The sequence below is a fragment of the Gopherus evgoodei genome, chromosome 3 (assembly GCF_007399415.2).
Source record: "Gopherus evgoodei ecotype Sinaloan lineage chromosome 3, rGopEvg1_v1.p, whole genome shotgun sequence".
Taxonomy (NCBI): Eukaryota; Metazoa; Chordata; order Testudines; family Testudinidae; genus Gopherus; species Gopherus evgoodei.
In genome coordinates this window covers 151783246-151806353 of record NC_044324.1, presented here as the reverse complement: position 1 = coordinate 151806353, position 23108 = coordinate 151783246, and the positions used below count along the sequence as shown (strand labels likewise).

Sequence of the window (23108 nt, the reverse complement as noted above, 5' to 3'; positions counted from 1 at the left end):
AAGATAGGGCAACCTGAATTACTGCATTGTAACTGCCTGGCCGATGCCGTGCTGATACATGGACCTGCATCACCTTTCAGTTTGACCACCCGTTACTCTACCTGTGGATGAGGATCTCTTGTCTCAAAACCAAGACAAATCATTGCATCCCATTATTCCTGGGGGAATTCTGTGCCAAAAAATTAAAAATTTTGTGTACAATATTTCAAAATGCTGCATATTTTATTTGTCAAAATAACACTACATAATCACACCAGTTTCAATTATTTTGGCTATACAGACAACCGCAACAAAATTCCCCCAGGAATAGAGAGTTAAAGAAACCCCTACAACAACCCAGTTCCTGTTTCTCTGCACCCTCCCCCCCACCCAAGCGCCCATCTGTGGGGCCAGATACTCATATCCCTCCCCCTCCAGAGCCCAGCCATGGGCATGGGCATCCTCTGGTCCAGACATCTGCATCTCTTGTCCCCCAGAGCCCAGGGATCCAGAGGGAGGAACAGCCTTATGATAGGTCCTGGGCTTGTATGGAATTTCCTGCACACCACCTCCTTCCTTCAGGGCATGTGGGGAACTGCAGCTGCTGGAAACCTTCCAGCTCCTCCTCCTCCTCCTGATAGTGTCTTCTATTTGTGAGCTGGGAAGCTGCTGGATCCAGTAGCCCCTAGTAGTGACCAGCAGCTCTGCAGTTCATTTCTGTGAGGAGGGGTGTAGACTCACCCCTACTGCGCCTCCTGCTGGTGACTTCAGGGAATTAGCTCATTCCAGCTCCGGAGCGTCCTCTGCAGGCTGGTGATCCGCCTGTGCTCTGGCCCCCATGTCCCTCCCTGGACCCGGTGCCCCTTTACATGAGGTGCTGCCCCCTGGCATTAACCCCTCTCTCTCAGGGTCTCCCCTCGCTGGGAAACCCCACCCTCTATTCCCACCTCACCTCAGTGTATGGCTACTGCTAGTCGTGGTCTAGCCCCACACCCTGGGGCAGACTGTAATATCAGCCTACTCATCGCTGACAAGGAGGATTTGGACCTGCTGCCTTGGCCTACCTCTAGGTTGCCCTCTGCAGCCCCTAATATGCCTTGGCCTTCTGCAAGGTCGCAGCCTAGGGCTTTCCAGGCTAGAGCTCCCCAGCACCTCAGCCTGTCACCAGCCCTGCTTCTCTCAGGTACTCTGTCTTTAGCTTCCTGCAGCCAGGCCCATCTCCCTCTACAGGCAGAGGAAGACTTTTTTTTCTCCTGACTTCCCTTACCTTCTTATAAGGCCCTGTTGCTCAGTTTGGGGCATGGCCCCAGTTGCAGCCACTTCCCCCAATCAGCCAGGGTTTTACCTTGCCCAGCCCAACCCTGTTCTGGGCTGTTTTAAGCCTTTCAGGACAGGAGCAGGGGACCGCCCTGCTACAAAGGGAAAAAGAAAATTCAGCACAGAACATTAATTCTATGCAAATTTTCCATTGCGCAGTGGTGCAGAATTCCCCCTGGAGTAACCCCATCCTACAATCTCTTCACCTCACGGCATGAGTGATTTTTGGTTGAGCAATGAGGAGTCTGCTCCTGAGGTATCCAGACTAGTTTGGTGAACAGCTGAAAGGATTCCACTAAAGTCATATACAAAGCAAAATGTTTTCAATCTGGGTATAATCACACCAGTAATCACCAGATAGCACAGATATTAGCCACATGCTGGACTACCTACTGCATCTGAAATACTGTCAGTTCAGTGAGAGTCCATTTCACATTCATTTAGTCGTTTGTAAAGCAGTGACATAGTCCAGACTTGATGCTATTACTCAGGCTTCCGGAGACACTGGTATCTTTGCCAAGTCATTGTTGCAGTCTCACTTTAAGTTTGAAGTCCCACCACCTGAAAAAGGAAAGTGTTAGTGAGTCACATATAGAGGAATTTGTATGTGCAATCACTCTGAGGAGAGAGAGACTGTTGCTTATCTGTTCTTTGATATGTTTTGTGCACATATACCCAGTGATGAGCTGCCAAAATGTTAACAACTGGTTCCCTCCTCCTCACCCCAAGAGGGGGTTGTGCCCCTCCACCCCCCTGGGACTCCTGCCCTGCCCCCTGGGACTTCTGCCCCATCCAACCTCCCACGTTCCTTGACACCCCACCCCCAGGACCTCTGCCCCATCCACCCCCCTTCCCTGTCCTCTAACTGCCCCCTGCCGCCCCATCCAACCTTTCCTGTTATTCCTGATGGCCCCTGCCCTCTATCCAACACCCCCTCGCTGCTCCCTGCCTCCTTACCACGTCGCCTGGAGATGGGGGCTGCGCCATCCAGAGTTGGGGCTGGGAGCTGCGGGCGCCGGGCTGGAGTTGAGGGCCAGGCCAGAGCCGCTGGCCAGCCCGAAATCGGGGGCTGGCCCTCAGTCAGGACCGGGGACCAGGCCAGAGCTGGGGCCTGGAGTCGGGGACCAGGGTCTGGCCTGAGGCTGGGGGCCAGCCCAGAGCTGGGGGCCAGAGTTGCTGGCTGGCCCGGAGTCAGGGACTGGGGGCTGGCCCGGAGTCGGGGGCTGGCCCAGAGCTGCACCGCCCAGAGTTAGGGCCAGCCTGAAGTTGGGGCCGGTCCGGAGCCACAGGCCAGGCTGGAGTTGGAGGCTGGGCCGGAGACTGGGGGCTGGGCCGGAGCCGCGCCACCCATCCGAAGCCGGAGCCGAGGCCGGGATCGGGGCCAGCCTGGAGCTGTGCCGCCCGGCTGGCTGGAGCTGGAGCTGGAGCTACGCGGCGCCTAGAGCCCTCCTTGTGCCCCCTGCCCCAGCTCACCTGCAGAAAGCTGCTGGTTCCTTCTCAGCCCTCCCAGGCTTCCCGTGCTAACAGCTGATTGGCGGGAAGCCCAGAGGAGGAGCCTTCAGAGGAGGAGGAGGCAGAGGCAGAGCTGGAGCCTAGTGAGCTGGGGCCGGGGGCAGGGCAGGGCAGGGAGCTGCTGGAGCTTTTGTTAAATTTAAAAGCCCTTTACAACCAGTTCTAAAAGGGTTTCTAAATTTATCAGCCGGTTCTCGCGACCCGGTGGGAACCAGCTCCAGCTCACCACTGCATATACCTTCCAGGACTCTTCCACCATCCCTGCTACTTTGGGTTTTAGCTAACAGATGGGGCAAAGGACCAAAGAGGGAGGGGGCAGACATGCTCCTTTATACCTTTGGCTCTGTGTGTGCGGATGAATGGTGGTGCATGTGCTGCTTGTTGGAATGGCTGGCAAAGTCTCTGACTCACGTGCATTGGCTGCACATACACCTAAAGAGTAATTGTATGTATGCACAGTGCATCCTGAAGAATAACAGTTACTGTACTGGTAAGAAACTGCTTTTTCTTGCAGTAAAAACTGGATGATCTTCACTTCTCTTTCCCATTCAGTTTTTTATGTTATGAATAATTATCATTCCTCTGGATTTAGTGCAGTGTGGAACAGATTTACTTTGGGCCTGGAAATAGTGTGTGTTTGAAATACATAAAAAAGTCTCCCTTGAAATCAAGGACACAAATTGTAAATTCTGTAAATTCAAGTGAAGTGAAGTGGAAACCCATTTTTGTGGTACATTTCTTTTTCAGGTTAGATATTAACTAGTTGTTTTTTACTTTTAATAAACTATGGTCTCACATCCACTGCTAGATATTTTTGTTCTGAATAAATGCTTTTGATATGCACTGATTAAATGCTAAAATTACATAATTCACATGATCTGAGTTGCACTCAGCAACTTGGAAGGAGTAGCAATGTATTGTTACAATGTGCTCAGAGAGAAAAATGATAGGATGATAATTAAAAATATTGGCTTATTTTAAATGGGTAGAAAAATAAAAGCACACTTTCAAGAAGCAGGATTTTAAGAGCTCAGCTTGATTGTGTTAGACAAAATTTGAATGTAAGGAAAACTTAACATACAGAGATTCACTTGAAAAATACTGGATTCTGGTCATAAAATTGGTGATTGCTCTTTAAATTAATTTTATATTTGGTATACTTCTTCTTTGTGTCTTTCAGTATTTTGACTAAAAGCCCACAGAAGACTCTTGCTAGTCAGTCTCCTACCTAAAAGTGGTGACCGCCCCCAGGTGGGTTCATTTTACCAAACATTGACTGAAGATTATTACACAGTTGAATAAATGTCCCCAGTAAATTAGGCTTAATGGGTTGACCAAAGAGAGTGGAATCAACCAGAATCCTTGATTTGTTGGTTATAGGTGTCCAACTCCCTTGAACCAGGTTGTGTAGGTCAACATACTGCAGTTATGTTGAGTTTTTGCCAGATCTTTAACTGAATTATTCCTGCACTAAAATGGGAGGGCTGCTAGCTTCACTTTTCTGTTCTGCAATATTGCTTTTTGTCCATTCTGGTTTATCGTTGCCCTTGACCTGATTTTCCTCATTTTTACCTAGTATGAGGTAGGGGTTGAGAATTGGCAGTGTGGTTAAAATAATCATTTCTGTTTAGCCCTTCCTTTTGGGCATGTTACTCAGTTTCTATTCTACTCAGAACTATTGCCTGTATTTTCCCTGGAATTATTGCCATCTGTCATATGGAATAATCATTTGGAATGCAATGTCCAACCAGACAACCTTCTTTGTACTCTCCTTTAATGGCTTGTTCGGTGTTAGCACAAACAAATATTGAATTTACCACTTAAGCTCAGCCTTGGATGACTTCCCAAAACATTGAGTTTGAAGATAGCTTGGAAGCAGTTGAACTAACAGTGAATTGATTTGATCGTCAGTTGTTCATCTCTTTATTTGATGGATTTTGATAACCTGGATGACATACGTTTTCCTAATATATTGAATTTTGTTTGGCAGAAAATACTATCATAGTGGTTAGTTTTTCTGACATCAAAATCCTACTATGTTCTGACAATTTCTTTTCTCCTGACTTTTGTAACTGGGCTCAGGTTTTTGGAAGAAAAAAATTCTAGTTGCTATGATCTTTGTCCCTCTTGGCTCTTGTTGTCTTTAAAATTTTAAGAATTGTATAGGTCGGTGGTTTGAGCGTTGGCCTGCTAAACGCAGAGTTGAGAGTTCAGTCCTTGAGGGGCCTCTCTAGGGATTTGGGGCAAAAATCAGCACTTGGCCTGCTAGTGAAGGCAGGGGACTGGACTCGATGACCTTTCAGGGTCCCTTCCAGTTCTATGAGATAGGTATGTATTTCCTTTACCTTTCCAACCTAAAGGAATCTAGTATTTCTCCCTTTGTTGGATTGTACTTGGTATTCATTTTTAGTAGTGTAGGTATGGGATCTACCATTGAACTTCAAAATAAGTCTCATCCACAGGCATCCATAAGGTACTTATCTTCTTGCTGAAGTCTTGGTTCTTAACAGTCTACCTTCTTCTCACTCAGCCTAGGCTTGTCTTAGGTATCTCTCATAGAAACTGTAGAGATTTCCCATTAATAGTTTCAGAATTTGAAGCAGTAGTTTGTAGATTGCGCTTTGTAGCCATTCAGTTATATAAGCTGTGAAAGTAAATTACAACTTTTCCAGAATTCAGTTTACGTTCTTGCTTGAACTGAGATTAAATGGGAACCTGTAGTTTCTAGTGCCTGAAAAACCCACTGAGATTTTATTTCTGAAGAGAGGAAAAAAATGTGGAAAAGGGTGAGGGACTGAAGAGGGAGAACTGCTGTCAAAATAACAGCCTGCTGCCTGCTCCTAGGCAGAGAAAAAACTGGAAAAGTTGATAACTTGTGTTGATCTTCCATTATTTATCAAATAATTACCAAACACTACCAAATCTTTTAAGTGTGTGTGTGTGTGTATATATATATGTATGTATGTATGTATGTGTGTATTTTATTTTTTTTTTTGCTGTCAGGACTGGTCTCTGCTTTATACCTGATGGTATCTTTCAAAGGAAGACCTATTAAGAAGGACTTATATTAGCCTTTAAAGGTATTAATTCTAGTACTGGTGCAAATATTCCTAATTTTGTCTAGGTCCCTGAAAAAAATATTAATGCTAAGTGTTTTTAATATTCTATATATTTTCCTTTTAAAAAAAATATAAGATCAACGAGAAGCTGCCTTTTTTCCAGAGAGATTTAAGTTATTGGGTGAAATCCCTTGAATGTTCTAAGGGATAAGTTCAACTTTCTTTTTCTTCTTTATGAGATGAAATACTGCAAGAGGTATAGGAGGTAGATAGTCCTCTTTGTTTTGTCAGGGTCGTTCTATCCTGCAATTTTTTTAGCTGCTTAGTTTATCTGGAACCATGGAATTTTGGCAAGAAATAGATCAATTCATATCCTCCTTTAACATCTCAAACACACATGGTGAATCTGCTGGTCCAGAATTCCATAAAACAAGAGGTGAATGTTCATTTTATCCTTATTTCTTCTTGGCTGTTACCACTTCAAACTGGTGGTTTAGAAATATACTTCCTGTACTAAAGCATTTAGAAAGTGTTTCCCTTCTCACCTTCCTGGCAGAGAGGACAGAAATGTATAATTTCAGAGTTAAGGGCATCAGTCATGTCATCTTCTCTAAGTTTATTCATGGTACCTGCTTTTTTATCATATCATGTATTTTAAAGAAAGAGAGAGAGAAAAATCATCCACTGGAGACTCTTAAACTATGTTAGAGATCTAGTCTCTGCAAATTATTTACCTCTGCCCTCAAGAGATTTTGGTAAAACTGTTAATATGAGTAACATTTTTGGAATGGAGGAGTGCAGGTGCAAAACAGGCAACCAAATCTTTTTGACTGTTTTCTTCACTTTGTATAAAGCACCAGAATATTTTTAGAATAAAAGTATAAAAAGAAAGGTATCTATTACTTTGATAAATACTGCACCCCAAAATGATCATCATTTAAAATATTCAAAACACTATCTGAAGAATTTTAATTAAGTATAAACTTTTTATATTAACTCTGGCAAGATCTAATACAGTTGTTTTTCTGTTTCTGATTGAATGCAGTACAGCTGCTTTTTGATGTCATTAGCTATTTAAATGGAATAGAAAGTGGGAGAGGAGGAGGGCTAAAAAAACAGTTTTTTAAAGAAAAAAGCTGATAGTGTCTTCAGCAAGCAAATTATTTTGTGTTTTTTCCCTTTTGATTAGGATATGAAATAACAAGTGAAGTCTGATTGCCACAAAAGAAATTACATCTGGAGAATTTAACTGGGGCAGTTTGGGAACTTTTAGTAAAGTGTTTCATATTGCTCCACTATTTAGGAAAACACATGGATGACTCTAGCAAAACTTTCCTCTATATGCTTGTGGAAACATCACTATCTACCTTTTCTTCAAATAGAAGAATACAACTTCTGGATAGTTTATTTATGTTCCCTAGGAACCATAAACGCTACATGTTAATGCTCATCAAATGCACCTGACAACCCAGATCCAATAGTAACAGCAGTATGTCTGACGAAGCTTGAGAATGATGAGACTCCCTGTTTGCCTGTGAAGGATGGCAGAACATGCACAAACAGATACAATGCTCGGTGTTCACTGAACAAATTGGAATTTTTTTACTACCCCTAGTTGGCCCATGCTAAAGAGAATGTAATCTGTATGTTTGTGGAAAGTAAGCAGTTTTTACCAAAAACAGAGATTTTAAGTTGTCACCCTGGTATTACCATGGTAATATCCAAGATATTATGAACTACTGTTTTTACTTAATAATGAGGAAGTCTGTTTCTGTAACCTGGGTGATGAACCAAAGAGCCTGATTTTGGTTTTAATTTAATTTTAAAGCGAACTAATTTGAGAACACTTTTTTAGTGTAGTAAAGTCAAATTGCAGAGAACAGATAGTCTGAGTGAGAGGTGATCTGCTGAAATACAGCACCATACTATTGGAACATGTATACATTATGAAGAAAACTCATTGAGTTAGAAGGTTAACAAATATCAGGGGGATGAAAGGTCTTGTTAAATCTCTTTCAGTCAGAGGTGCCTCAGCAGTTGTAGACAGCGTTAGATTAGTTCCCATACTGGTGATATGCAGAGCAGCCATATAGAGTTCTTTATATATGTAAATTTATGAACAATTATTATATGGATTATATGTGGACTATAAATATGGCTTACTGGCATTAGAGGGCTTGATTTGATGCTCAGTATTTTCTAAGTTTTTCTTATGGTGAAGTTTTTTTCATATCTGAATTATGGCGGTATTTGTCCTCATGGATTGTGTGTCTTGTTATGTTTGAAATGTTTTTTGTATTTAGTTTTTCAATATGAACATTTCTTAGATCTATGTTGTTCCTTTACATTTGGGAATAAGAATATAGTACAAAACTTTACAAAGTGATTGCTTCACGTTTTGCAGTAATTGGCATGTAATATTCTGTATGATCAATTGTATAATAAGAAACTTGATCTAAGAAATGGATATATTTTTAAAACGAATTGTTGAAAACATTAAGATTACCAGGAAGTATTATGTACTCGAGCATATAGTTTAAGATGGGCAATAAAAGTGTGGATCACAAAGACCATATTCTTTACCCACTTTACCTGTGTGAAGCATCATTGATTGGAAACTAGATTATGGTTTTGGTTTTTATTTTTGGTGACCAGATGAATGACAGAAGGGGACTTGAAATGATTTTTATGTGAAGTTAGAACTCCCATGGAAAAACATTATAAGTATGCAAACCAACTCTCCAGTTGTCCTGTAAATCTTCCCTCCAGGTCCTCCTACAGAAATCAGACGATTAATAATTACTGAAGGGGCAGGTGGAAATAGCTGGCACTTAATTTTTCTGATAATTATAAATATATTTGCAGTTGTGTATATATATGTACACATTGTGCATATGTGATTGTATCCATAAACCTCATTCTTCATGTCACTTGTCTTTGTACTATTAGACTGTGTCTGCACTTGACTGTACATGGTTACACGCGCATTGTTCTGCCATAACCCCCGTGTTGGCCACATCTGAAGCCCTGAAGCAAATTCCCGAAGGAGAGTGCACAGCATGAAAGCTAGCACTCAGAAGGGGTGTGGGTATGTACATGCCTCCTCTATTTCATGGCCCCATAACTGTTCTGCAGTGCAGCATGGATGGGGTAAAGGGTCTGTACCAGGTCACAGGTATCTATAGTCCTCCAAGGCTATTTCCACAATGCATTGATCCCTTTGCTGCCTGATTCTTATCCAAAGGTATAAAGGTCCCTGGCCCCCCCATTGCCAGTGGTAGTAATGACCTGTGCTGAGCACTTCATATCAGTTCTTCTGTAAGTGCTATTGATCAGCATAGCGATCATAGATCATGTTCCAAGGGCTGCTGCCCTGTCTCTGGAGTACACTTGGGTGCTGATCAAGCTGTGATTCAAAGTACACTGTCCTCCATGACTTCGTCTGCAACAGCAAGAATATACACCCATGCCAGGAAGTTTCATGGAAGTTGGAGGAGGTGGGCCTTCACTGGACTTAGTCCCAAAGCTAGGAGCATATGAAGTATCTCAGGCTTATATACTGGAGGGTGAAGGATGCCAATAATCTCTCTGGGAGGGTACCTAGCACATGCCCACGCTATGAGGAGGTGGACCGAGCGCTCCTCAGGGCTGTGAGTATGGAACCTGAAAAGCCTCTCGATCCCCTCCTCAATCCTGCTGGCCTCGTTGTATGACTGGATGCCAATCAGGGGCAGGGCGAGGAGGCTACACGGACCTCAAAGGAAGCCCCAGGAGAACCGGAGGATAGGCATATGTGATTCTACATCTCTACTGGACAGACTCAGTTGAGGAAGCTTCTCCTCCTCTCCCTCCCCCACCAGGAGCTGAGGAGGACACCAAGCTGCTGCAGGAACTAGAACCTGAGGCTGGTAAATCATAATAGCTTCCTCCTGTATTACTGGAGCAAGAGATGACGTTAATACATGCCTGAAGTTGGTGCCCCTCTATGCCTCCCATTCCCCCACTCTATCCTGACATGGTCCCCAAGCAGGACATTGCTGTAAACCAGTGATTTTACTGAAATCCATGAACCTGTAAAGCATTTAGAGGAAGCTATACCTCATTGCAGATGACTTGTCAGTATGCCCTGGTGTCTGGACATTTCTTGGCTAGCACTCTAGCAGTGATGATCCTTGGGTGTGTAGATGGAGGGAGAGGGAAGGGCGAGATTGATTCTGAAAGGGCTTGGTTGGCAAAAGAACCATTTTTGACACTCATGGTTATGCAGAGATCCAACAGCCTCCCTTCTTATCTCCTTTGATTTTCCTTCCCTATATGAATGAGAACCACATGGACGTGGGGCAGGGGTGGTTGGTTTCTTGTGTGCAGGCCTGCCTAGGTCCGGGAAAGGGAATCGTTTTGGTTGTTCGTTGGACACAGGGGCTGGACTTTTTGGTGATGCAGTGGAATTTAGGGGGTGGATGGAAGTTTTCTGTGATTCTTTCCTGGGAAGTTCATCTGCTAGCTAGGAATACAGTCAGCTTCCTCTTGAATTGCCTCCCAAGCCTGTACACAAAATTCAGCACATTTTTCGTCTAGCAGAAATTCAAGCTTGTTCTTCAGGTTTAACGGCAGGGCAAATGTTTGTTCCAGCTGCGTAGCTCACTAAATCCTTCCACCCAGCAATATGTGGAGGGGTGACCATTAGCAGAAACATCTTTCTGGCATAGGTGGCTGGGTGTCCTCCAGAGGACTAGAAAAGCCTCTTCTCATTTCAATTCCAGTATCTTGAACATAGCTGTGTATCCAAATGACAGCCTGCTGTTAAAGAAGAAATACGTAACTACTAACCTACGTCATCCTGGAAAGGAACTGAACTCCACCCCAAATGGTCCTTTGATGCACTGTCAACAGTGCAACATTTTAATAACAGTACTGCAGGTATCTTAACATTTTTTACTCTTAGCTCCTTCCTCATAAGTCTTAAGTTTTCTGAAGGAAGGGGACTGTAATAGTAGCATTCTAGAGATGGTTAAAAAGTATCAATATTGTGACCTTCAGCAGCACAGTTGTTATGGGGGGGGGACACCTCCTAGGCTCCTTCAAAGGATAAGTGAAATATAATGCTAGCCTTGCCTTTGACTTGCCAAGATATTCCAGTGCTCACAGGGAAACCATTCTACTGGTAGGGCAGGAGTGGCACTGCAGACATAGCAGAGACAGACAGACAAAAGGGCCCTAGAGAGCTTTCACGTTGCCATAGATCGAAATAATCAGGAGCAGTTCTAGTTCCTTTAGGGCAAGGGACAATCCAGCCAGGGAGCGGGGTTGAGGCCGCTCTATGCATATGTGCCGCAGTTCTGCACAGCTCCTGGAAGTAGCGGCATGGCCTCCCTCTGGCTCTTACACCTAGGGGCAGCCAGGTGGCTCTTGCACGTTGCCCCTGCCCCAGGCGCTGCCCCCACAGCTCCCATTGGCCAGGAACTTTGGCCAGTGGGAGCTGCAGGGGAAGTGCCTGTGAACTGGGCAGCACACAGCTGCCTGGCCACGCCTACGTGTAGGAGCCAGAGTGGGGACGTGCCGCTGCTTCCAGGAGCCACTTCAGGTAAGCACCACTCAGAACCTGCACCGCTGAGCCCCTCCCGTGCCCCAAATCCCTGCCCCAGCCCTGATCCCCCTCCCACGCTCCAAACCCCTCAATCCCAGCCCAAAGCACCCTCCTTCACCCCAAATCCCTCATCCTCAGCCCCACCCCAGAGCCCACACCTCCAGCCAGAGCCCTCACCCCCCTCCACACTCCTATCCCCAGATCTAGGGATAGTCCTCAGGCAAAAGTATTTTCAAAAGGTGACTGAATTATAGAAGTGAGGGGCAAAACACCCCAATGTTTTCCCTCCCTATCCATCACTCTCTCTCTCTCACCTAAGAAGATAAAAGAAACAGCCTTTGGACTTTGGGAGCAGATCCTGTCTTAAGGACTTAAGGACTTAAGGACAATGTCACTGAAACACCCAGCCAATTTTATAACAACCCCTATCCCAGGACCGAGTTATTGAAATCCTCAAAATTGGTTTGAAGACCTCACCAATGAACGGCTTGGCGTGTCTAGCGGCACCTGTTGAGCATGACCTATGAGTCTATGAGTCTATATGATAAGGGATTTCATCTTGAACCAAGTCTAGTTTTAATACTAGGAAGCATTTTTTCTTTACAGTATTTCTCTTGTGACTTTAATGCCTTATACTTATACTCACTTAAAACCTATCTGCTTTTAATTAAATAAACTTGTTTTATTCTTTAACCAAAATTAATTCGGTATTGTCAACTCTAGTTAGGATAGTGAACTATTGTATATTGATCCCCTTAGCAGGGCAACTGACCTAATATATCTGGACTGTCTGAATATTTTGGGGGAAAATCTAAGACGGGGAGTGTGTTGGGATCACCCTGCAAGTGGTAACCAATGCTAGTAGAAGTCAGAGTGTAACTGATGTGTGGCTGGCAGGCTGCAGCTATACACGCATGTTCAGGGTGTGAGCTGCATGCTGGAAGGTTGTTTGTGAGTGGCCCAGGTGGGAGATACAGCAGCAAATCTTTGTGAGGCATCCAGTTTTTCGTGGCAGGGGTGATAACCCCTCATTGGTCTGGATTGCATCGTGGAATGTCATACCCACGTTGTTGTTGGGGCATTTAGTGCACTGAATGAGGTACATCACATGTTGCGATAACAGATGCAAAACCTTTATAGATATCTCCACTGCTACAATGACCAACATACCTTTTCAGGATCCATGGGTGCTACACCTGCCTATCACAGCATATGATATACATCCCAATAACAGCTATATGAGTGAAACCAGACAATCACTATGTGCTTGAATGAACTCACACTGGATAACAAGACACCTTCAAAAGATGAATCTGAGAGCATAAATTCAAAACTTTGCTGAATACTAAAAATTATGGACTGAATAGAGACACTGGATTTATGGCTTTTTACAACAGTCTATAGTCCACTAACCCCTTCCTACTCAGCTGCCTTTATTTTAATTTTTCCCCTTCTTTCCATTTCCCCCCTGGAAAATGGAGAGGTGTTAACAAGCCACTTCACCTTGGCTATTCCTTGAGATATGTGTTAACTACTTATGCTAAACAATCTGTTCCACCTTGAGACTCTTGAGTATGGACTGGTGTATACTAGGAGCTTACAGCAGTATAGCTATGTCTCTCAGGGGTGTGAAAAATCCATGTGCTCAACATTTCTCTTAAGCCCAGCATTGAGAACTTTGGCTGTGACAGTGCCATCTGTTTTTTCACAATATAGTGCTCAAAACAGTCCACTACTGAGTTCCATCGCACATCTTGTGGGAGAGAGAGCTTTTTTCAGAGCAGCTACTACAAAGTGGTTGTTATGGAAGTAATTTGCAATTTGAACAACATTAGCCTGTACTTCTGGAAGACTGCAGTCTTTGGCTAGGAGGTGCATCAAATGAGCAAAGCAACTGTATGTTATTAGCTTGGGACTCTCTTCTAAATAATTTCTTCTCATCTTGGATACATTTGCAGCTTTGTCTGTGACCAAGCTGCCTACTAGACATTTGAATCTTTTTTCACAGTTTGTTATAGCTTTTACTGCTACTTCTTGTAAGTATTTTACTGTGTGCGCATTTCCTGATGTATTAATTATTTCTGTAAGGAAGACATTCCCTTCTTCTGTTGTCACGCAAGCACATACAACAGCATCATTATGGACATTGCTCCACCCATCAAGACTCAGGTCAACAATTTTACCCTCTAGACCTTTTTGCACACTGCTCAATTTCTCTTTCATACACTTTATCCAGCAATTTGCCTGCAACATCTGCTCTGTTGGGTGGACTGTATCCTGGTCTTAATGATTGAACCATGTTAATGAAGTATGGGTTCTCAATCCTACAGAAAGAAGAGTTTGTTGCATAAGCAAACCGGGCAATTTTTTCATCGATTACCTCTTTTTGTAATCTGCTGGTTCTTATCATAAATTTATCTATGGTTGTTTCTGGATGATGGGAGATTTTTTTTTGCTACAGGTGATCTACTGTGGCTAAGTGATATACATGATGTGACTGAAACACTATCATTGGCAGATAACTCTGAAACTATCGAAAATGATGGTGATCTTGAAGGTGGATAGTCTTTAGAATCCTGTGTTGAGGATGGATTTTCCTAAACGAAATAAGTCAATGCAGTTATTTCTCATTTAGTATTAGTCATTGCATTCACTAACACTCCATACTACTACGAAGATGAAATTGTAAAAGGAAGATCTGCCTATTTCTGCATCTAAAATGATAGTACCATAGAGTAACAACTATATTCTTTTCTCAAACATGAGAATGCAAGAATAGTCCAGAAGGAAGACAGGCAGTCCTTAAGAAAGAAGTAGGAAATAAAAAAGTTTACCAACCTGATGATCCTGAATGTTCAAACATGTTCCTTTCATCATCATCCTTCTCAGGAAGAAACCTCACTGAACACTTCTCATGATGTTGTTTCATTCGGGCAATCAGGTTTTGCATTTCTTTGTTGCACTGTTTGCATTTTGCACACATGCCTGTCTTACCCACAGGTAGAGGGACTTCATTAAAATATTCCCAAGCTGGGTCTCTTTTACAGCCTGCTGCCATTATAGGTTTTCCATTCTAGTGAGAGAATGGTATGGTAGATCTCAAATCAATGAAGGCTACACTCAGAAAGATCTCAGTACTTCTGGAATATGCTGCTCAAACAGTTTCAGTTTTGTTTCTACTGCCTGTCCTTCCCTTCTCACATTTATCTCCAGACTTCTTCTCCTTGTCCAGATCTATTCTGCCCCCAACAATCTTTTATTCATTGAACTTTTTGAAACTTTGCTCTTTTAGAGAGAAATAAGGGATTGACTCTGTGTACACAAATTTGCAGAGGGACAATAGGGTTGAAGTCTGTTATTTCTCACCTCTTATTTATTTATTTTAAACCTCTTTTTGCTGTTAATAAGGAAGGATAGCTCAGTGGTTTAAAAAAATTGGCCTGCTAAACCCTGGGTTGTGAGCTCAATCCTTGAGGGGGCCATTTAGGGCCTGGGGCAAAAATGGGGGATTGGTCCTGCTCTGAGCAGAGGGTTGGACTAGATGACCTCCTGAGGTCCCTTCCAACCCTGATATTCTATGATTCTATCTCTGGAGAGACAAATCCACAGTTTGAGAACTGCAAAACTAAGCGTCTCTTATAGTGCTCAGTCTGGAAGATACCGTGTCCCATTGGGAAGATAGAAAGGTTAACTTAAATAATCTATACAGAAGTTCCTGGAACCCCATAAGACTGTGTCCCTAATCCACTGGAACTCATTTACAAAACTTTTTTTTCTTAAACATTGCATGAATATATTGTCTCATACAGTAGAATTAGAATTTATAATCCCTGTTCCATGATGAGATATCTTTGAGCTATAATGTATTTTAATTAAAACTATCTTTAGATAGGTTTTTTCCTCAAAAATCATTTTATCAAAAAATTGGATTTAAATTAAAAAAAATCCTATTTTATTTTATTTTATTTTATTTTATTTTATTTTTATTTTATCTATCTATCATTGTTTTTTATTCACCCTGGAGCTGAGAAATGTTTTGGACTACATTTTTTTCAGGTTTATTACAAATAGCATAATGGAAAATATAATAATGTGCACATGACTGATATTAAATAAGTCAGATAGTACTGTGCTACCATTGCTGGATAAATCAACATTTTTCATTTCCCACTTAAATTATGTTTTTTTGGCATGCTATTCTGACTTTTTTTGTTGCATTTTATTGGTTCCAAAATATTGTAGGTAGTATATCCATATACCGCCCCATTTACTACCCTGGAGAGGTGGAATTACCTTCTTTTTTGTTCCTTGTCTGAAAAGAAACTGGCAGTTAGAAGTTGACATTGTTGAGACTCTTTAAGATCAAATGATTTACTGAAGGATCCTATATTGGTATTCAGCTTCTGAATCTTGTATGTGATCATATTAGAATTCATTCCTTTGAGAGAGAATTCCAGGTAAGGCACTTTTCTTTTTGTCATGTATAAAGTGATCACTCTTTCTTTTTTAAGTTTTTTGTATTTGAAAAATATAATATAAATCTAATTTTTATTTATATAAAAAATATACTTATGCAAAAAAGGGAACATCTGCCTTCTAAATGTTGTTCAATGATAGTAGTTAAAAGGTTAACTAAAAGCTTAAGAAAGCTTTGAATTTTTAAATGTTTGTAACAGCTAGTAATCTGACTTACTGCAGACATTTTTGTCAAAGTTGAAAAAGTTAGAGCTAATTAATTTCTTGGGAGACATATGATGAAATTGTAGGTGTGATAACATATTTGAGTAACATATGGTCGTTATGGGGCACCTTTCTAATGACTGAGCACCAAGTTAAATATAGAGTTCTCATTTTTCACTTCTTCTAATAGCAGTTCTTTGTTACTACACTTTTAACTACTCTTATTTTTGATAGTATGTGGAATTTAATTCCTTGTATTTTAATGGAAATATGAAAAAGTAAATATTAATATGCTGTAATATTGCCATGCCTAGATAATATTTGCCATGATTTTTCTGAAACACGTAGTTCAGCTTTCTTTTTCATACATCTGATTCTACTCTGAGTAGAGTAGAACATTAATTAAAATCAATTGCATTTTGACCTTTTAACTAAAACTTGATATTTGCTACTGAGTGTTTAGCTATAATAGTAATGGTGATTCCTTTGGGAGATGGGGGAAAATGTACATTGCTCTCCACAATTTAAACAATATATTAAACCTTAATAAATGACTTTTATAAGAATATGTATTTAATAAAAACTAGTTTAGAAATAATATTTCACTAAATTCTTATTCAGTCCCCAAAATTGTAGTAAATTGTGTTTGTACAGAGATCTGCTTTGAGATGGTAGGTTGGTGTGATATTCTTTTTACTTCAATCTGGAGTCAGTACGCAGATAGGCTGCTCATCCATCCATTCTGTAGTTGCTGTTGCAGCCCTTGTGATTAGTGACCAGGCTGATTCTAGGAGCAGACAATCTGGGTGTTTGGGCTTCAACTCCCAGGCGGCGGTGTAATGTTATGCTACTTGGCTTGAGTTGTTTTGCTCTGTTATTGTCTGGCTTCTTGTTTGTAGCTTAGTTGTTCCAGGGTAAGTGCAGGGACACCAAAAATGTCTTCTGCTCTGCTGGCAAAATATTTAAGGTCATGCCTGCTGTGGTCTCTGCAGAATCTTGTGCGGCAGTTACGTGGGGAGTCAGGACAGTTAATCTGTGTAGTCCACAGACACGCTGATTATGCTGCAGGCCCAGGCAGCCACAGATCCCGCCTCTGCACTGCCACAGAGAGTTGCTCAAAAATAGTGTTCTGAATGTGTAGGGAATATAGATAAGGCTACATTTATGTCAAAAAGGTCATGGAAGTCACGGAATCTAAGACTTCCAGGGACCCCTGTGACATTCTCTGCTTCATCCCCAAGGGCTGCAGGACTCTGGACTTGGCAGCCAGCAAGCCCTGGCAGGGTTCCAGTGACAGGTGATGACATGGAAAGGGGGCCTCCTGCAAGGCTACAGCAACAGGTGACAGACTCCTGAGGGAGCCCTCCTCAGGGTTCCAGCAATGGGTGATAGCCTTGCGCGGAGGAAGGTGGATGCCTCAGGTAAGTGGCTGGGGGTGTCCCGTTTTGTCTTCAGGAAATGTGGTCACCCTGCAGCTTCCAGCTGCTGTGGGTGGAGGGGGAACCCCACAGCTCCCAGCCACCACAGTGGTGGGGGAAACTATAGAGCTGCAGCATCACAGACAGGTCATGGCTTCCGTGAATTTTTGTTTATTGCCCATGACTTTTGCTAAAAATAACCATGATGAAATCTTAGCTTTAAGTATAGAATTACCCCTGCTTGAACTTCAGTAGCTTGTTTCCCCAGCTCCAGAATTGTGATGATTCTGCTGTACTTCAGGAATTGTGAAACAAGGCCAGGAGGTATAGAAAGGTGATATTTGAACAGGGGGAACTGTTTTCTCTCATAATAAAAGGGAAACTGATAAATGTCTGACCTAATTTTAAATTGTTGAAATTTGGAGTTAATGTCAAAAATTAAATGAAACAAAAAAGCCCATTCTTTCAATTTTTCTAAAAAACTGGCTGTATTGCTGCAGGGCCAGTGACTAAAGGGATCTCACAATGAGTGCCAACTTGATACATTGGTACACAAACAAGGAAGCAAACAATGTGTTTTACACAATAATGAGAAAAGGAGAAGTGAGAGAAAGTACTTAATACCATTCACCTTCCTTTTCCTCTGAAAAGGAAGCAAAGTCTTGCAGTAAATAGGACAAGGAATAATTAGGGCATTGGATTCTGTGGTCAGCTGGATCTAAATTTTGCTGCAAATTGTCTTATTTATCAATTAAGTTTCAGTGTCATAAATGGAGAAGTATTAAACAAGATTTTTATTAATTATAAAGATGAGCAATTAACTTCATTTTAATTTTCAAGAAGAGACCACTTTTTTAATGATTTCTCACTGATTTCGTATACGAATGCTAGGATACCACAGAACTTAACATTGACAGTACTTCAAAATTGCATTGTAGAAGTCTGGGTCCAGTGCGGTAGGCCAAGGGCCAAGAGCTGAAGGGTTTGTATGCTGTGACTAGGGGCTGGTCCACACTACGGGGCGGAAATCAATCTTAGATACGCAACTTCAGCTACGTTACACGTAGCTGAAGTCGAATATCTAAGATCGGATTACTCACCCGTCCACACCGCGCGGGATCGATGTTCGCGGCTCTCCCTGTCGATTCCGGAACTCCGTTGAGGTTGATGGAGTTCAGGAATCGATATAAGCATGCTCGGGGATCGATGACGCTATATATCGATCCCCGAGCAATCGATTTTAACCCGCCGATACGGCGGGTAGTCTGGACGTGGCCTTGGAGGAGTAATGACTGTTTTCTCACTTGAGTGATGGGAATGAGTTCAGGTTTTTCTTACATGGGAAAGAGAATCAGTCTGGGGTGCTAGAGAGAGAAAAGACAGTCATGCTACTGCCTGGGAGGGGGAAGTGGATTATTTGACAGGTAGAAGGGAATTACGAGGATTTGTAACTGCAGGATTAGTGGAGTTATAAAATATAATGATAAAACAGATGTTGGGAGTGCTGGTTTTATCAAGACAGAGGTGTTACTATATTCTCTGCCCTCATAGGTTTGCTTTCTTACATAATTAAATCTTTTCTTTCCTTTGTTCTTCTCCCCTTAACATGTCTTAATAAATCTTAACATGTTCCTTGCTTTGTGTGTGTGTAGTCCCCGTATAATACTTTCTTTTTCTTCCTGCGATTCTTGTCAGACTCCTTGATCCAAGAAAGTGTTCAAATCTTCACCAATGAAATACTAATGTATTACTCTGTTTATTTTGCTTTCTTAAGAAGCTTTTGGGTATGCCCATTTTTTTATGAGTTATTCTGAGGAATGAATAGCAACAAGTGGTTTTTGTTTTGTTTTAAATGAGTGCTAAGTTTTCTATAGCCCTGTTTCTCAGACAAAAAAACCCCAGCAGTGCAGAGTGTTGATCTGAGTGTTACATTACTTTGTGGGAGTGTCGTTGAAGTGTTAAGTGCATAAGCATGGACAAAAGTATAAATAATTTAAAATCCAGAATCACTTTTGTGTTTTAATTAAGCCATTCTAAATTTTGTTTTATCTAGATACAAACAAATCATACAGAGTTAGCATAATCATAGACAAGGGAAGTAGGTTTTGCGGAAATGGATACTAATTTTGATCCAACAAGGAGATTTGTTATTACAGCTATGTAATTATTTTGCGCTATAATACTATTGATCATTTATCTGCATTCTTGGGTTAAGGCCAGAAATGTTTCATCTCATTTTCTGTTTAGATTATTTTGTCTTTCCATATCATACAGTAATTAAGTACCTGTTGACACTCCATGCGGCGAGATGGGAGGGACGGTAAACGTAGCTATTTGAAATCTAATACACTTGATAGAATGTAATTGTGAACCATTTGTCTGGTTTCTTTTAGCTTTGTTGCTTAGAACTAGGTGTGTATAATTTTCAGAGGATTTGCATCTAAAATATGAGCAATAGTACACTTATCTTACTGTGCATAAATAGTAGTGGCAGATGTGATGAGGTCAGTACTCTGACTATTCACATATATCTGCTTATTTATTCTCAAAAATCCCTTAAGCCCCGAAGGGACTGGTGATCAGGGAGGAGGATGTGAGAGTGTGTGTATGTTAAAAGTCTAATTAAAAAAAATAAGGAAAAAAAAAAAGCATTTTATGGCACATGATGAACTCTCGCATCTAAGCAGTTTTGGATGCTTTCATAGCCATCTGTGGAGGGTGGATCATTAATTATGCATCAGCCAGATAAGAGACCATTTTGACACATTCCTTCCTTCCCAAAATATCTTACTGCTCCAAAACTGCCTGTTAAATTGATCAAACGATGAAAACAATAGTTTGAGGGGGCAATAAAAAGTGTATATTATATAGAAAACACACTGTATAAACATTGTTTCTGGTGACTATGTACATTATTATTTGTTGAGCATATAAATCACAGAAGGGAACCATGAGTGATTCAGCTAATAAAAAAAAAATGTAAAAAGTAGGATACTGTATGTAAAGTTTTGCTTCAGCTTCTAAAGTTTTAAAAATAATTTCAACATAACATTTTTAAGGTTTGATGTTCAGTGTACGTAATTTAGTCTTCATATATTGGGAAAGCCTAGTAAAAAATTGCCATATACCCAAATTATTCATTTACTAAGCACATTTACTCAGTTCATAGGTTTCAGAAGTTAAAGTATAGGAGTAATAGAAAATTATAAGTAAGGCCACTAAGAGTGCATGTAACCCATTCATTCATGTAATAAATGTGCAAAGACAGCGACAGATTATTTAGAAAAAACAAACAAACCTGCAAAACAAAGCAAACTCACAGCTCTCCTATAGTTAGGAATGATGATAGAGCTTAAGGCAGTCAATTCTAAATTTCTTTTCAATTGCTCATAATTTTGTCAGAAATGTTAATTTTATAGCTGAAACTCTGTCTCATCCCAGTTCAACAATAAATTTTAATTTTTTAAAATAAAAACAGGTTAGCTATCTTTAAGTTAATAGAAAACAAAAAATACCCCAAAGCCCAATTTTTTTTTTACTTTGTTTTATTATCTAAACAAGATCTTGCAATTTGCAGTATTGAAATAATTCCAAACATCCAAATGTTAAAACATGAAACTTGGCATATGGTTGTTTTTCATTGAAGAATAATCGATTTCCTATGTTTGAAAAAAAATGATTAATATGTTTGCAAGTTCTGTATAGCACGTGTCCAGAACATAAATTAGCTTTTATATTCTACTGTTGTGTGTGCTGCATTCTACAGCAGCAGATGCAGTCTTGGAAAAAAATGTAGAATTGTAGTAAATCAGTAAATATTGATTTACCTGAATATTTCCACATTGTGCAAGATAATCTGATGTATTACAGATGGTGCATGTGCTGTTACAATAACTGTTATGTCTGCAAAATGCTTGGGTACTGATTCTAGTGGTGAGCACTTGCACTTGCATTATAGTTGCTGTTGTGATTTCTGTCGTGGGAGTGACTCAAAAATTAATAAATAAACATTTTAATATGACACTTCTCCAACAATTAGTGAATATTCAAATCCAGAAACACAAACTAAAACCAATGTAAATAGTTATACAAAATGGGAAATTCAATATAAGAGATGCCATTTTGTAAAAGTAAAGTCCTAACTGCTTCCAGGGCATGTTCATGAAAGCCTTTTGTTACATGACCACATATGATTTCTTAAATACAGAGTATTTATGCATGTTCTGAATAGTGTGTATTAAATAAAGTCTGGGGCCACACACTGAATAAGGAGGCTAAAAATAAATATTGAGTAACTACCCATTCATTGAATGAGGGACTGTTCCTATGGTAAAGATAGTATGTGATCAGTTTATTACACACAACAGAGCCAGGTTAAGGTTGCATAGACAACCTTAACTCTGGCATTTCCTAACTTTTGAGCGCTTGATTTTGCAACCTCAAGGGTTTTAATGTATGGTTTTTGGATGTTGTCTCCTAATTTTTTTTTAAAAATTATCATGTGGAACCATATCAACCCACAGTATGGATCAGCAACAGGGTTTGGACCTTTATATTCACAACATAGGCTTCTGCCACTTGAGCTAACTGAGAACTGGTAGCAGTAGAAGGCTGTTAGCTTCTGTGTGGGAATAATACACACACATTTTGCCGATGGATTTCACAGCTATTTGCTGACAGTGGAAGAATGTAAAGACTTGAGAACTCCTGGGCTCAATTCCAGGTTCTAGAGGAGAGTATACTCTAGTGTTAATAGACCGGTTTGGTGCTGTTCCCTCAAACTACCTCTGTCCCCACTGCCTTATCCCTTACCCCAAATCCTGTCGCCCTCTCCTCTCCACTTCTCCCCCATTACCTGCCTCTTGCTCGAGTCCCCCTCTGCTCCTGTCCACTCCCTGTCCCCCAACTCCTACCTTCCACCTCCTCTGTTGCTATCTACCACCCGGTTCCAGTTCTTGCCCAGTTCCTCCTCTGTACCTTTCGATGCTCCTCCCCATATCCTCTGGTTCTTACCTCTGTCCTCTTATGCTCATTGGAATCTCTCCATTCCATCATCTTTGTCTTCTGTACCTATCCACCGGGGTCCCATTTGGGATTTCAGTAGAAAGGCAACTTTCAGTGAGGCTCCAGGGCTATTTAGGCCCCTGTACGCTGTTGGAATTTTTTGAAGGTCAAATTACAAAAAGCAGTTTATTTGGGGAGCATTTGTTGTGATATTCCTATGCCTCCCAGCAGTGCCCCATACCTCCTTACTCACCCTCAAATTAGCTGGCAGCACTCCCTACCCAGCATTCTCCCCCACCTGGCAGCATCTTCCCACTCCCTTACTTTGCCCAACCCCACCTGCACTGTTCCCCCACACCATGCTTCCCCCAGATCACCTGGCAGCATACCCACTAAGCAGCTCTCCCTCCCTTCAATCACACATCCATGGCCTGTGTCTGTAGTGAGAGATGTTGGGGTGGGGTGGGAAGGGAGTTCTTTGTTCCATGCCCTACTCCTTTCAGGTGTCCTGCTTCCTGCTCATCTTGAGTTGGTGCTCCCTGCCACAGGTTC

General features: G+C 41.4%; 1 protein-coding gene across 9 annotated transcripts in view; it reads left to right on the top strand.

Moving 5' to 3' along the window:
• AKT3 (AKT serine/threonine kinase 3) overlaps nucleotides 1–23108 on the top strand; it is a 283027-nt gene that overhangs the window by 53687 nt on the left and 206232 nt on the right. The window contains exon 1 of one of the 9 annotated variants that reach the window (XM_030557018.1): nucleotides 4011–4059. The exons of the other annotated variants lie outside the window; for them this stretch is intronic. The gene's annotated coding sequence lies outside the window, so the exon portion shown is untranslated. Of the gene's footprint in view, nucleotides 1–4010; nucleotides 4060–23108 lie in introns of those variants that run through there. 9 annotated transcript variants of the gene reach the window in all.